The sequence below is a fragment of the Melozone crissalis genome, unplaced genomic scaffold (genome assembly GCF_028551555.1).
Source record: "Melozone crissalis strain CALT ecotype California unplaced genomic scaffold, PUWL_Pcris_2 ptg000042l_1, whole genome shotgun sequence".
NCBI lineage: Eukaryota > Metazoa > Chordata > Aves > Passeriformes > Passerellidae > Melozone > Melozone crissalis.
In genome coordinates this window covers 38,051,236-38,064,961 of record NW_026535820.1, presented here as the reverse complement: position 1 = coordinate 38,064,961, position 13,726 = coordinate 38,051,236, and positions in this window count along the sequence as shown.

Sequence of the window (13,726 nt, the reverse complement as noted above, 5' to 3'; positions counted from 1 at the left end):
AGCCCATGTCACCGTGTTATATTGAAATACACGAATGAGCTGAGATGCTAGAAAATTAATCAGAAACTGCAAAGGCAGCAGGTGCAGTGCTGGAAGAAAAGCAATCGATGGAAAAGTTACCAGGTTTCATAAAAAAAGAGAGAAGACTATTGATTCTTCAAATTATTACCCAAAGCAGCTATTGTGACAGCACGTTTGACAAACAGCTTGGACGGTGAAGCAGTCGATGGTAGAAATTACCATTCCCAACTTGTTTAGGATATATAATATTTTTATTTTACTATCAGCAGCCAAAATAAGAAGGACTACAGCAAATTATCTTGGTATTTTGAGGCTGGGACAAAATGGTTCTGAAACTCCTCAATTTTTGTGAGAAGTAAAACAAACCTTCCATAATTTTTCCTGAAACAAGGCAAGGTTCTATTTTATCCATTGGGATGTAACCTAAAAAAATTCTTCCCTGACACATTCATTCCTCATTATTTTGGCCTGCACTTTGGGAGTACTTTTTTTTTTTTTAATTGGCTGATTTAATTTATATTTTCTTACTTAGAGAAACAAAAAATAATTTCTGAGTTAATAGTTTGACAATTCATTTATCAATTAAACAATCAACTTCTGAAAAGATGAAGACAGGCAGTACCTTGATCTGCAACATGGGGCAACACAATGCTCAGTGCTCAAGGTAAACCATGAGCATCAAGAAAACAAGGCTTGATGAGAATCAATGGCAGTATTATTCAGAATGTGAGGTTCAGTAAATAATGAACAATTTCAATTACCCAAATGCCTGCTAAAAGAAGATTACACCAAAAAAGTAGACAGCATTATTCAGCTCACTGAACTATAGCAACCTAAATAATTGTTATTAATCAAAAACTAATCCAGTCACCTAAACACTGTATCTATAGAGCATTTAACAAAAGATCTTTTTTCAGAGAATATTTCATTCCTTATCTCCAAACTATCATCATAGTCTGCAGAGGCCCATTAATTTTCATTAATTGTAGAAGAAGCCCAACTGACTAGCTTTGGCAGGTAAGATGTCTATCACATTTCTGGAGTATTGTATGAATGCTTTTTGATGTAGAAGTCAGACACAGCTTTTAGCTATAATTCTGAACAACAAGGATGAAGTGGTTGAGCAAAATGTCACAGGAAGAAGTAACTTCAATTAAATCCATAAGTAAGCAGAAGAGTTAATAATCCTCAGAAATTAAAGGAGAAGGAACAGCACAAACATTTCCTGTCTTCAAGTAGATATTTCAAGCAAATCATTCTCTCAAGGAAGGTCAAAAACACATCAAAAGATCAATATAGCTAATAAATATTCTGCATTTACTTCAAACATAAGAAGAAAACATACAAGAAATGGCAAAAGTCAGATTCTTAAGGGTGCATACATGAACAGAGCATAAGCATGTAGATACAGTTTAGGAGAGGACATGGCAAGGAGTTTCTTCATAAGAAATCAAGTAAGGAGTTGTGGAAAAAACCTTCACATGTTGGCTCCTGAATCACCAGAATCAAAGGCTGACCTTGAAAAAAAAGAGAAACATCTAACTAGGCTTGTTGCACCAATGAAATGGCTAGTTCTGATGTATTGCCTATTCCAATTAACAAAATGGGAATTGCATAAGGAAGAAAGGGACCGCTAGGTTTCTCTCTTAGCTCTAGTGGGTGAGATCCCCCAAGTATACTTAAGGGATACTCCTGGATGCCATGGTAACTTTTGTTGCTTAACTGGCATCTAAAAAATATTTAGCTAACAATTGTATGAAACACTTCCTTTTTCTTTCCTAGTTTATTCCACCACACCATCCTATGGTTGTATGCAAGAAAGAGTTATTCCTTTATCTGTTTTAACTAGACCTCACAATTTGAACAATGAACCTCACATTTGAACAATGAACTTGCTGATGAAAATTATGGAGAAAGGGTCATAAGGCAAGGAAAGTCTCATATTCAACTACAACCTCTGATCCAGATTTGAGTGCTTCAATGAGATCTGTACTAATCAGAGAAGTCAAGAGAAGAAAATGAATAATCAGAGGTCTACAAAGGCATACCTAACTGAAATGATTGAATTAATCTAATTTACCTGAAAGGGAGAAGGGGAAATGCAAACATGGTTTAAATAACTAAATGGCTTCTGCAAAGGAGGGATTAATCTGTTTTCCTTACCTATGATGGATATGAAAGAATGAGTTCACATTACAGCATAAAAGATGCAACGTAAAAATTAAGAAAAACTTTTGATGTAAAGAGAGTGAAGCACTAGAATAGATTGCCTGGAGAGGCCAGGTAATTTGTCTACTTAAAGGTCTTTCATGAAAGGCTTGATAAATATTTATCAGGAAAATATATTCATGCTTGGAGGCAGAGGAACAGGTTACAAAAGTTTAAGTTGCTCTGGGATGAAATTCTTCAAGTCTTTGTCACCATCTGAATAGTAGAATAAGCATAAGGCATGGGAAATTTTCATTAATGAGAAGAATTGCATTATATAGTCAGCTCCCAAGTATCCTAAATAGAGGGTTAACTGAGGACACCTTGCCAAATATGTTTTGGATAAGTCCAATAACGTTTGGATATTTCAGAAGCAGAAGAGTTGATGTAATTTAACAAGCCAAACTCAGTTCCATCAAAGAATTGGATTTAGTTCATTGGAAGCATAAATATTAGTCAACTTGAAAATTGACCAAATAGGATACTATTCTGTGTTGTAAGTCATCATTAAGTGAGACTATATTGACATGTCAAAGCCCAAGCTATATACCTAAGATGCCTAGGTAAACAAATGCAGCTTTCTCATTGAAACATGTGCATAGACCTAGGATTTGACTTACTGCCACAAAGCAAATTTATTTTTTAAAATTACTATACAATATCAAAACACCCTGACTGCTGAAAAATTGTCTGATCTCAAAAGAAAAAAAAATTAAGTAAAATAAAACTATCAAGGAGCCTGCTTTTATTAATTAATTTCACCATCCATGAAGCTTACTATACAATAACAAAACAATGATGTATAGATCTTGTATATAAAATTCACAGAATCATGAAATTAGGAAACAGAAATCAGAGGGAAGATATACATAGCAATAAAAAGCCCTCTAAGAGGGACCTATCATATTGTTTATAGATAGTGGTTTTATAAAGTGGTAAAATTTAACTTTGGACATATAGAAAAAAATACAGCAAAGCTATGAGGAAGAAGAGTGGGTCTGTCCTTTGAAAAGCAGCCACTGAATAAGAAACCTCTGAGTCACAGTGAATGCAGTCTCATTTGTGCTACATGTGAAAAAATAAAATCAGACAAACAAAACAGGGGAGGAAAAGTTTTTCACAAAAAAGAAATTAAGTCCAAAGAGATTGAGGCAGGTGCTTCTAGATGAACAGTATCGTGTCTTGACATCAGTCAGCCTTTTGCCAGCGTTGTACTGAGATTTCATCCTTGAATTTTTAAACCAATATTTTACATGTTGCTTTACAAAGCCTAAGAAGTTGTAAAGTAGTACTTGAGTTTCAACCCAAGAGCAGTTCAGTAGGAGTTTGCTTCTCTAGCCCACGCTGCTGTCTGGCAACAGGCAGATGGGAAAAAATTGCTAGTTCTTACATTCAAGATAATTCATCTTTTTTTGACAGCTTCTGCAGCAGCTTTTGGAAGTTCTAACAAAACATTGCTTTAGTACCCTGATAGTAGGTGGCAGATAAGAAACTGTTATCAACGATTATGTATATTTTCAGTCTGAAATATTTTGAGACTCTTTCACACAAGGATGAGCAGGTTAAGGTTTTCAGGAATAAAGATGAACTACCCGTAACTAAGACAACTGACTGATACAGTAAATGAAAAGTATAAAGACAAAGAAATAGTGGTGAAAAGTCAGTGTGGAAACAAAAGCAATTGATACAATATATGCATTTCTGTAACCAGTTTGCTGCCCTGGAATCCAAAATTTTAGAAGTAAATAGGTCACAAAACCCCCACAGAATTATTCTCTTTATAATAATACATACTAATTCTAAGATGTCACAAAGAAACGCTTTAGAACATTCATCCAAATGAACAAATTAATTACTCCCTTCACCTTTACACAAAGATTCTTCTTCTTCCCCTTTCACAGTAAAGAATACATGTAAATTAATTGTGTGAATAGCAGCAACAGACATGCCTCTCTCTGGTATCCAAACACCTTTATATAGGAATATATAAGTGCTGGTCAGTTTTGAAAAGGAATGCCCCCATCACTTCAAAAACCAATTCATATCTCTTGACCTACTCTTCCTTTTTAAAATGTTAGTTTCAAACTCTAGTCCAGTATCCACCAAGGTCATTCTGAAACAAGCTTCAGTGTTTTCTGTCACTAATGCCTTGTTGTTCAGTTGTTGTTGTTGCTGTGCAAGGGCACTCAAACTGCAGTTGCCACTGCTCATAAGTGCTGCTCGACTTTTCATAATCCAGACGTCCAGCTCCTGAGCTGCATCATGAAAAAATTATTAGTTGCTGACAAGGAATATAGAGTCCTGCAGCAGAACTGAATAATATTAGAAGTTACTGATATGGAAAGAATAAATTAATTTTCTCTTACTAGTAGATTGAAAAAGGATTGTACTCAACATACACTAAAGACCATTAAACTAGCGCTGAGAAAATACTGTAAAATCTGAACACTTTTACCTTTCTTTAAGCACCTGCTGGAAGTTTTTGAGACTTATTTTCTTTAACGTAACCTTAAAAACAAATTTTTGATTGTTAAATTCCACGAGCAAAGAATTTTCTTCCCTCTTCCCCTCTGCTTTGCTTTAAAGATTTCAGAAACGGAGATTCTTTCAACCTGACACCTTTGATGTTATAACTGGACAATTAGTAGTCTGTTTTCATCAATCTTTTATACTTCCTCCTTATTTAATGTTGAAACTTTCTTCCATTTCCCTTCAATGGAAACTCCTTGTGTATCTGAGACTGTGCCACTAACCATGTTGGGTCTTATTGCAGCATAAATAGTTCTCAACCTCTGCAAAAACTCACTTGAATGTTGAAAAATGGATTGTCTTGATTAATTTGCCTGTATTTTAATTGTCTCTATATAACTCCTTACAGTAAAACTAGAAATCAATCTAATACAAGTTCTTAGTAATTTTATCTGTAAAGAAGCCTTAAAACATTTTTTCTTAGCAGTCTTAAAATACTGAAAAAGTTAAATTACCAGTTACAGCTGCAAGTTGATTTTAATTTTTTTTTCAGTTGTTAACTGAGAGTAAAAGACTGCTCAGGCGTACTTTATGAGGTGTTTAGTGCTACTGCCTCTGTGATTGCTCTTTTCCAGCCACCACAGCCCAGCCCAGGGTGATTGTATCCACAGGGACCCACTTTTGCATTCCATGCCAATGGGTGCAGCTGATACTTTTTCATTTACAAGTTCAGGCAGCAGCGATGCTTGGTGTGAGATCACACACAGAGGACAGCCAGCAATGCAATCAGGTACTGAGCACTGCAGGCTGGGCACTCCCTTTTAACAGGACCCCCATATAACACTGCTAGGACTCACCTAACACAGCACAGATGGCCAAACCCACTTCCTCCTACCCAGCTGGTTATGGCTGAAGATCATCTTGGGAAAGCTCATGCTGCCACACTCCCTAGATCCCTGGGCATATTTCAGATCCCCTGGACATCAGCACAAGCAGTCTCTTCCCATTCAACACCCATGCCTGCACACTGACTTCTTCCAGTCTCCACCTGTCAGCTATCCCAGCTTGGTATTTGTTAGCAAATAGACGCAAGCACCTCACAGTCACAGGTCACCCAAGGTACACCTTCCCCAAGTTAGGTCCTCCTGCTCACCAGCTAGTCCAACCTTGTATTTGCTACCAAATTATGCACACACAAACCCCCATGCATACCCAGAGAGGAGTAAACCACAAACACTCCAGTTCTCCAAATCTTATTCTCTACAGTCCCACACTGGTGGCTGACACTGAGGCCCAGCCTGCTCTAGATGAGCCACACAAGGCCAGGTGCACCCTCATCCCTGTCTGACTCTACCTGCTGACTCCAAATCCATTTGTGTCCATCCCCCCAGAGCTTGCAATCAGTCCCTACACTGCTCCCAAACAGAGTAGAGTGGAATTGTGAAGACATCAGAAAGGATTTAATAAAACAGGGCAGGCTGCAGTGACCAGCACAGGTAAAACCTGCAGAAACTAGCAATAGTTTATATATTATCAGCCTTTTCAATGTCCCATCCCCTCCCCTCCCTGGTCTCCACCCTCTTTCCTTCTCCCTGGCCCCTTCTTCTAAGGATTTCTTAAATTTTGCACAGACCTGCATGCCTCTCACCTATTCCAAATCCTCACATTCCCTGTCTCCTTATCTAAGGCCAGACCTCTCCACAGCTGTCTCTGGATTTTCTAATGGCTGTCATTCTCACTCCTTCTTTACTTTTCCAGGTCCCATTTCTGCAGCACACTTAGCCATCTACTTGAAATTAAGCTAGTGTTTATTCTAAAATTACCTGTGCTTTTGTAAATTGTTTGAGTTATTAACCTTTAGCATTTCAGTTTCTCACAAGAGTAACTGGTTATCAGCCTGCAAGTTTCTCACTTCCCCCATTAGAAGTCATTTGTCTATTTATTCTAAAGGCAGCACCACCCCAAAATGGCCATAGAATCATGGAATATCTCAAGTTGGAAGGCATCCACAAAGATCATTGTGTCTATTTTCATTCCAGATCACCACAGAGTTTACAGCTCTGAATCAGAGACATGATATATATGGTCAATTGCATGAATTTCAAGGATTTCCAGAAATGCTTACTTCAGAAAGTGACCTTGTTTTATTTTTAATAGAAGTATCTATTAATAGAATCTGCTTTCTCAAACCTTCAGATTATTAGTCTTAATAACCAAGAAGTCTCAACAAACATTGTTTTGTGAAAGAACACAGGTTAATTCAGGTAGAGAGAGAAAAAGCTCATGCTATTGAAAATCCATCTCTGAAATATTATCTCCATCCTAACATTTTTATGTTAGGAAAGTGAAACAGAAAGCAGAAGAAAGTTCATTGGGGTTTTTGGGGGTTTCTCATCCCATGTTCCCTCCACCCTCTGTCCTGTGACTGAATTAAAGGATTGAAATATATTATTACAGCACTTTTGTGTTAAAACTCTTGAGTTCTCAACCCATAAATAAGTCCATTTTTTACTCTGAATCAACAAAAATCAATTCAAAATGAAGTCTGCATTAGCTATTTATCAATGGGGTTTTTTTTAAATTGTTCAGGATTTTTTTTTTTTTTTGGTGGGGTGAGGGCAGGTAGAGGGGGTAGAAAAAGAATTAATGTTGCACTGCTCTCCTAGTGTCATAGTGAAAAATCACCTTTGTAAAACAGATGAGATAATTTTTCTGACATTTCAGACTTGCTTGAAAGTCACAGGATTGGCAAATAAATCTAAGTTTTCAAATTCTAGTCAATAGCTCAAATGTTATGCTTCTGTTTTATCTTTTTTAGGAAAGGATTTTTCAGAGAACATGTTTAGCCTCATCGCTTATGTCAATTTTACAGCATTGTTACTTTATTGATTTTCATGAAATTTAATTTTGCAAAGCTGTAAAAGCAGTATCATATCTGTGGTATTCCAGCAGAAGGGAATCTACCATGAGTTTTCGTATTTTCATATTGGCTAAATGTGAGTAATGGGAAGCCACAGCAAGGATGAAAACAAATGCTCATCTTTGAGCAGAAAAAAAAAAAGAATTGAGGTATGTTCTTTCAGCTTTGTTATGGTTTTTCATTGCACTAGCACTCAGTTTGTTTAGTGTCAGAAGATCCACAAGGCAAGTGTTCTTACTCCATGAAGGGAAGAAAACATTGAAATACACTGGCCATTAAAAAACCAAACCAAAACAAACAAAACAAAACAAAACAAATCACAAAAAAACCCAAACAAACATAAACCTCCCAGGAATTGAAATGTTAATAAACTGGTTGATTTGAGTAGTAGCTACAAAAATTTAATTGTATTCAATTTATTATTAAGGGATTTTCAAGACTATAAATTTTCACATAATTTAAGTGGTTGGAAAAAAAGGGTGCTTAGAGTACATATTTTTCACCTTAATTTCAAGAGCAGAGTCAAGGATGAAAGGCAGGATTCAGGCTGTAATGGGTCAAATGTCTTCCCACAAAAAGCAAACTAAAGGTTTCATTGATTACACTGTGACCTGCTTTCTTTGAAACAATTTTCAAGGGGATATGAGGAGAATAAGTAATAAAGCTGTGAAATACTAAACTTGAACTTTTGTTGTTTGTTTATCTGCTTGTTCTTGTTATGCACCCTACAGACAGGTTCCTCCAAAATATGGCACATTTAATAAAGTGAATTCAAAACATATAAATCTGCCTTTAAAAAAAAAAAGGATTTATCAGTAACCACAGCCTATCTAATCTGCTGTTGCACATCATTATGTATGGACATAAGCATCTGTTCATACAGGATTTGTTACCAAACAAAACGACTCTACATTGTAAGACTACAAGTAAGATTCCCTTATTAGTAATATTACTTTTAATAAGAAAATCATGTTCAAGCCTTTATTAGATATACTTCAGGATTTTGATACTGGACATTAATGTTCTGGCAGTGTAGCTAGTAATAAAAAAGCTGTATTTATTCATTGAATCTTGGCCATTTTAGAGTTCAGTATTATCTGAACACTCATAGCAAAATAAGAGAAGCATCAGAGCTTGGAACTGGTTGGATTTCAGACTAAAATAAGTTTTGGATTGCAAAAACAAGATTTAAACAAGGCCTAATTGCTAAACACATTACACAGCTAGGTGACTATTATTAGTCTCAGCTTTTTAGCACATTTCTTCGCATTTCCTCATCTATTTTGCTAGTGAATAGCCTAAAGCAGTATTATATTCCTCAGGTTTTTGGTATTTAGGTTCTGACACTCCAATTAGCACTGACAGTTTAAAGAAATTAAATTTAGCAAATACAAAATGAATGGTTTCTATTACAGGCCACAATGTGAGTAATAAAATACAGGAAATAACTAGCAATATATTACCCATCTTTTACCATCACTGAAATATGGAGGGAGGAGTGGGGGGCACCCAGGAATGAAGCCAATTAGTAGTTCCATCAAGTAAATAAACCTGGAGAAAAAATGAATACAAGTTTCAATTAATTTACTATCTCTTGGGCTTACATGATTGAAATATTGTTGAATCTGTCAGGATAGTATTTGATTCCCAAAGTGAACATAATATAAATTTGTATAAAGGGTATAGGATATATATATATATATATATATATATATATATATATAAATGTATTGCATTGTGTTCCAAGCTCAATCCCTTCTATCAAGTTTCTCTGTAGCTTCAGTCAAATGCTTCATTGATTTTTTACATAACTGGTGTGGAAATGGGAAGGTTTTTTGTAATTGCTCAGAATTTCAGAGGCAGATGAGAAAAATAAGAACTAGGCAAGACATTTAAAAGTAACCCAAGCTTCAAAAATCTAGACATGAATTTGTATGCTTGATCTAACAATACCAGGTGTCGTATTTTAGTTTAGTTCTTGACAGAATATTGTTTAAGTTTGGCTCTGTACCTCCAACAATCCTGAGATCTTGAGCCTGCTAGAGTCAAGTATGTTCAACATTTGCTTACTTGTACTCTCACCCCATCCACCCACACTAATTATGCTGTGGATTCATCCTAATGACAGTCCTTGACAGTGAAATTATTGTGATCAAGTATTTCTTCTCTGCTTTTTGACACTGGATATTTTGTGCTTAGATCGATTAAATATTTCTTTGTAGTTTAGGCTGATCATATTCACCCAATAAAACTACAACTCTAGAGCAAAGTACCACTTTTTTCTCAAAACTATCCAGCACTGCCTGACTTATCTGTCCTGATGCCTGTGTCTGACAGACAGCAGCACACTGGTGGAGCAACACCTCACAGATGCTGCTCCAGTAATAATTCTGGTTTTTGGTAACATGCACGCATGATCAGACTTTCTTTCCCAGTGTAGAAGCATCAGATCCCCATTTCAGTCCTCTTTAAGTTTTACTTCTGCAAACACAAAGCTGATCAAATGATCTGTGTCAGTTGTTTAAATTGTAGAGAAACTGAGCCCCAGTAGCTGGGGAAGGACACATTTGAGGTGATGCAATGGAAAAAAGAAGTTCAGGATGGTTTCCTTGATTGTCTATGGATCCAAACAGCTCATGTAAGCAAAGCTTCCCTATCTCACAAACACAAGGTTTTCACCAAGTAAGGAAAACTACAAATTCACAATGAGAATGAAAAATGCGTATTTAATCACATCACCTCAAGGCCCTACAACTGAACTAGGATGAAACTTACCTCAGTACAAGAAAACAGAGTTAGACAGTATTGAGTGAGGTATTGAGTCACTATAATCCTGTTTACAGAAAACCTCAACCAAGCTCTGTTTTCCTGAGCAGGAAAAAAAAAAAATAAAGGGACAATACCTGTTCAGCTTCAAAATCTAGCTTTTCTCTTAAAAGTTTAACTTCAAAGGAACTCCTCCCTCTACTTTCTTCTAGCAATTGCATGCCTTTAGTGGTTGTTTCTGCCACATTTGCAATGCAGTCAAGAGTCAGGAGCACAGCCCTTGCATTTTCAGTGTGTTGTAAAAGAAATTTCTCATGTAATGAACAAAAGCCTAACAGTGGAACTCATCTGTGCTTTGAACAGTAACTTTCACTCTTTTAACAATTACTAAGAAGCCAGGGGTTTTATTTGCTCATTTAAATATTATCACAGAAAATTAGCACTATTTAGTAGGATCTACAATAACCCACAGATTTAAAAGTCCCTAGAAGATCCCCATGCTTAGCAACACAAAAAAGCCCAAAAACCAACCAACCAACCAACCAACCAACCCCCTAGACCCAACAAAAAAATAAGGGTTAAATCTCATTTCAGTTACTATTTACTATAATTGCAATGGTATTGACTTGAAAGGCAGGAGACTGGCAACAATGATTTATAAATATTGATTGTTGAGCTGAAAGACTGTTTTATGTGAGGCTGAGAGTTTCCATGAACAAAGATTTCTGATAATGCTAATAAATCAGGGTTGCAGATCTGGGCTGTGTTCACCTCTAAAATATCAATGAAATAATGGAAGCTAAAATGGCGACACAATATCAACACTCAACATAAAACATTGTATCTGGCAACAGCCTATATAAATCTCTCTCTTTGATGTAGATTTAATTCAGTTCTTTGGACAATATTTCATTTCTTGTAAAATTATCTCCTGAACCTTCTCACTGAGAAGGTCCTGAGAATACCTTGCATATTTTATTATTATATTAAGATTATTTCAAAGTCAAAAAGATTCTGCATATAATAATCCTGACATAAGGTTCTTAAAGGTCTAAGATAGAGAAGAGCCTCATGTCTGTTTCTATCATAGTTAATAGTTGTAAGGTTTCCAAGGCGCTGAATTTCTATGGGCCCCAGACAGAACTGAGTACATTCAGTGTCAGCACTGCAGCAAACACTTGTAAGCCCTAGGGACAGCTGTTCTCCTTTCCCCACTCCCCCAAAGGCTACATACAATTCAACCATAACAGCTAATAAACCCTTTTTTTCTTCCTTCATGCAACTGTTTCCACAAAACTCTAATGTCCTCATCCAGCCTTATACGTATTTCTTGCACTTGCAGCTCTAAAAATACCTATCCCCACTGCAGCATAATTCCATTTAAGTTCTAGTTGTGCTCTTATAGAAATTACCCCATAGACCTATTGTTTTCATCTGTAGTTAAGTCTACAGAGGCTGGTTATAAAACCTGGCTTTCTCCTTTTGCCTTTTGAATATCACCTTGAAAATACAAAACAAAACATCAAGATATAGTATTCACACGCAAGAGGTCTGAAAAACAACAGAAAGATATCTGATTTCTGTTGCATTCTACTGATAATAATTTCTTCAGCTAGAAAGAAGAGGTAAGTGTCTTTTGAAATGTGTAATGCTTATCTCAAGTGCGTAATACCCAGGTTTTTAAGCAGAGAAAAAGTCTTTCTTATTGCATGAGAAGTTAAATAGAAAAAAAAAAATTTAGTTAAATACCGTATGGCTCATACTCAATGTGAGCAGAAGTACTATAAAATAATTCTTTTCCCATCATGAAACAAAATCACACACAATACATAAAAATGTTTGCGATGGATAAAGAAATGAAAACTTTCTTGCAAATCTTGCTTGCACCATTTTCACACAAGGCATGTTAGAAACAATTTACTTTGGAAGGCACTCCTCTTGTGTAAGAGAGCAAAGCTCATTCTCCAAGTATAACTGCAGGGGCAGAGCTCAACCCCTACAGCACACACTGCTGTACAAAGCTCCAGCACAGCCGTATCTTTCTGCTGCACCACGCTATCTTGAAGCCCCAGGAAGCACACAGTTGAACAGCTGAGTTGATAATTGAGGAGGCAGAAGATCAAGTGAAGAGATATTCAAAGGTGTCTGTATCCAACACCTTCTTCCTGCTTCCACTGGAGTAGGAAGAGTGCTCACAACCTGGTCCTTCCATTTAATCTCTTAAAGGGGAGATGAGTGCTCAGTGCATTAAAATCACAACCTTAAAGAAGAAAGCATGGCCACCTGCACTTTATTATATTTGATCCTACACTGACGCAGTGATAAAATACAGGACTACTGAAATACAAATTCTTTTTTTGGTTCTTTGCAATATTTTTTGGTTGGCAGGGAATTTTTTTTTTAAACTTCACTGCAGGCCACCAATAAAGGTAAATATAAAAACACACATACTAAAAATGTGTCTCAAAAATTAGCAACTGGATTGCAAGGCTTAGAGAGGGAGGGTGGGAATCAGATACCTGTCCACTGAGGTCCATCCCATCTATATGTATTCAGGTTTAATCTGTATGAAAACCCAAATAGATTAGTGCTCCTTCCTTAAGTGTAAATGAAAGAACTATGATAACATTGCCTCCTATAGCAGCAAAATTGTAAATGCTTCAGAACCATACCAGAAAAATGTCTCCAAAGTTTAACTAAAAATAAATTTCTTTTCTTAAGTTAATTTCATTCTGAAATTTGTTTTTATTTATTCTTAAAATAACAGGATCAAACAGTAACTTTGATCCTGTATCACTGCTGTCAAAACAGATTTTTCAACTGACCTGCAATTATGCAGGATCAGAATGTGTCAGGAAATCACTTATGCTAGGATAATCCACCACAGCAGTGCCTCAAAAATTAGAACAGATAGGCTTAAAGGAGAGCAGAACAAAAGATGAGAAGATTTTTAGGTTGGAACCGGTGTGGAAATTCTAATATGCTTTTACCTGATTGGTCTGCAGCTAGTCTTGGTCGATGAAGAAGGTGACTTAGCAAGAGCTCTCTGAGAAAAAGTGGAAGGTAAAATAGGTATCACGATGAGGATCAAAGATGACTGGAATATGCGCTTTAATATTGGTTCCTATGACTCCCAGTGTCCTTCTATTTGTCTTGCTGTAACTAGTGCAGAACACATTCATAAGATTAACTAAAGAAAACCATCAGTGAGAAAGAAAAATCAATTCCCATTTACAGAAACATTTTTATTCACATATGCACTAAGTCTCATTGAGCTGAGCCAAATTTATGAGCTTTCTTTATGAGAATCTTTAATGACTTGGGATCCCGTGTATATTCAGA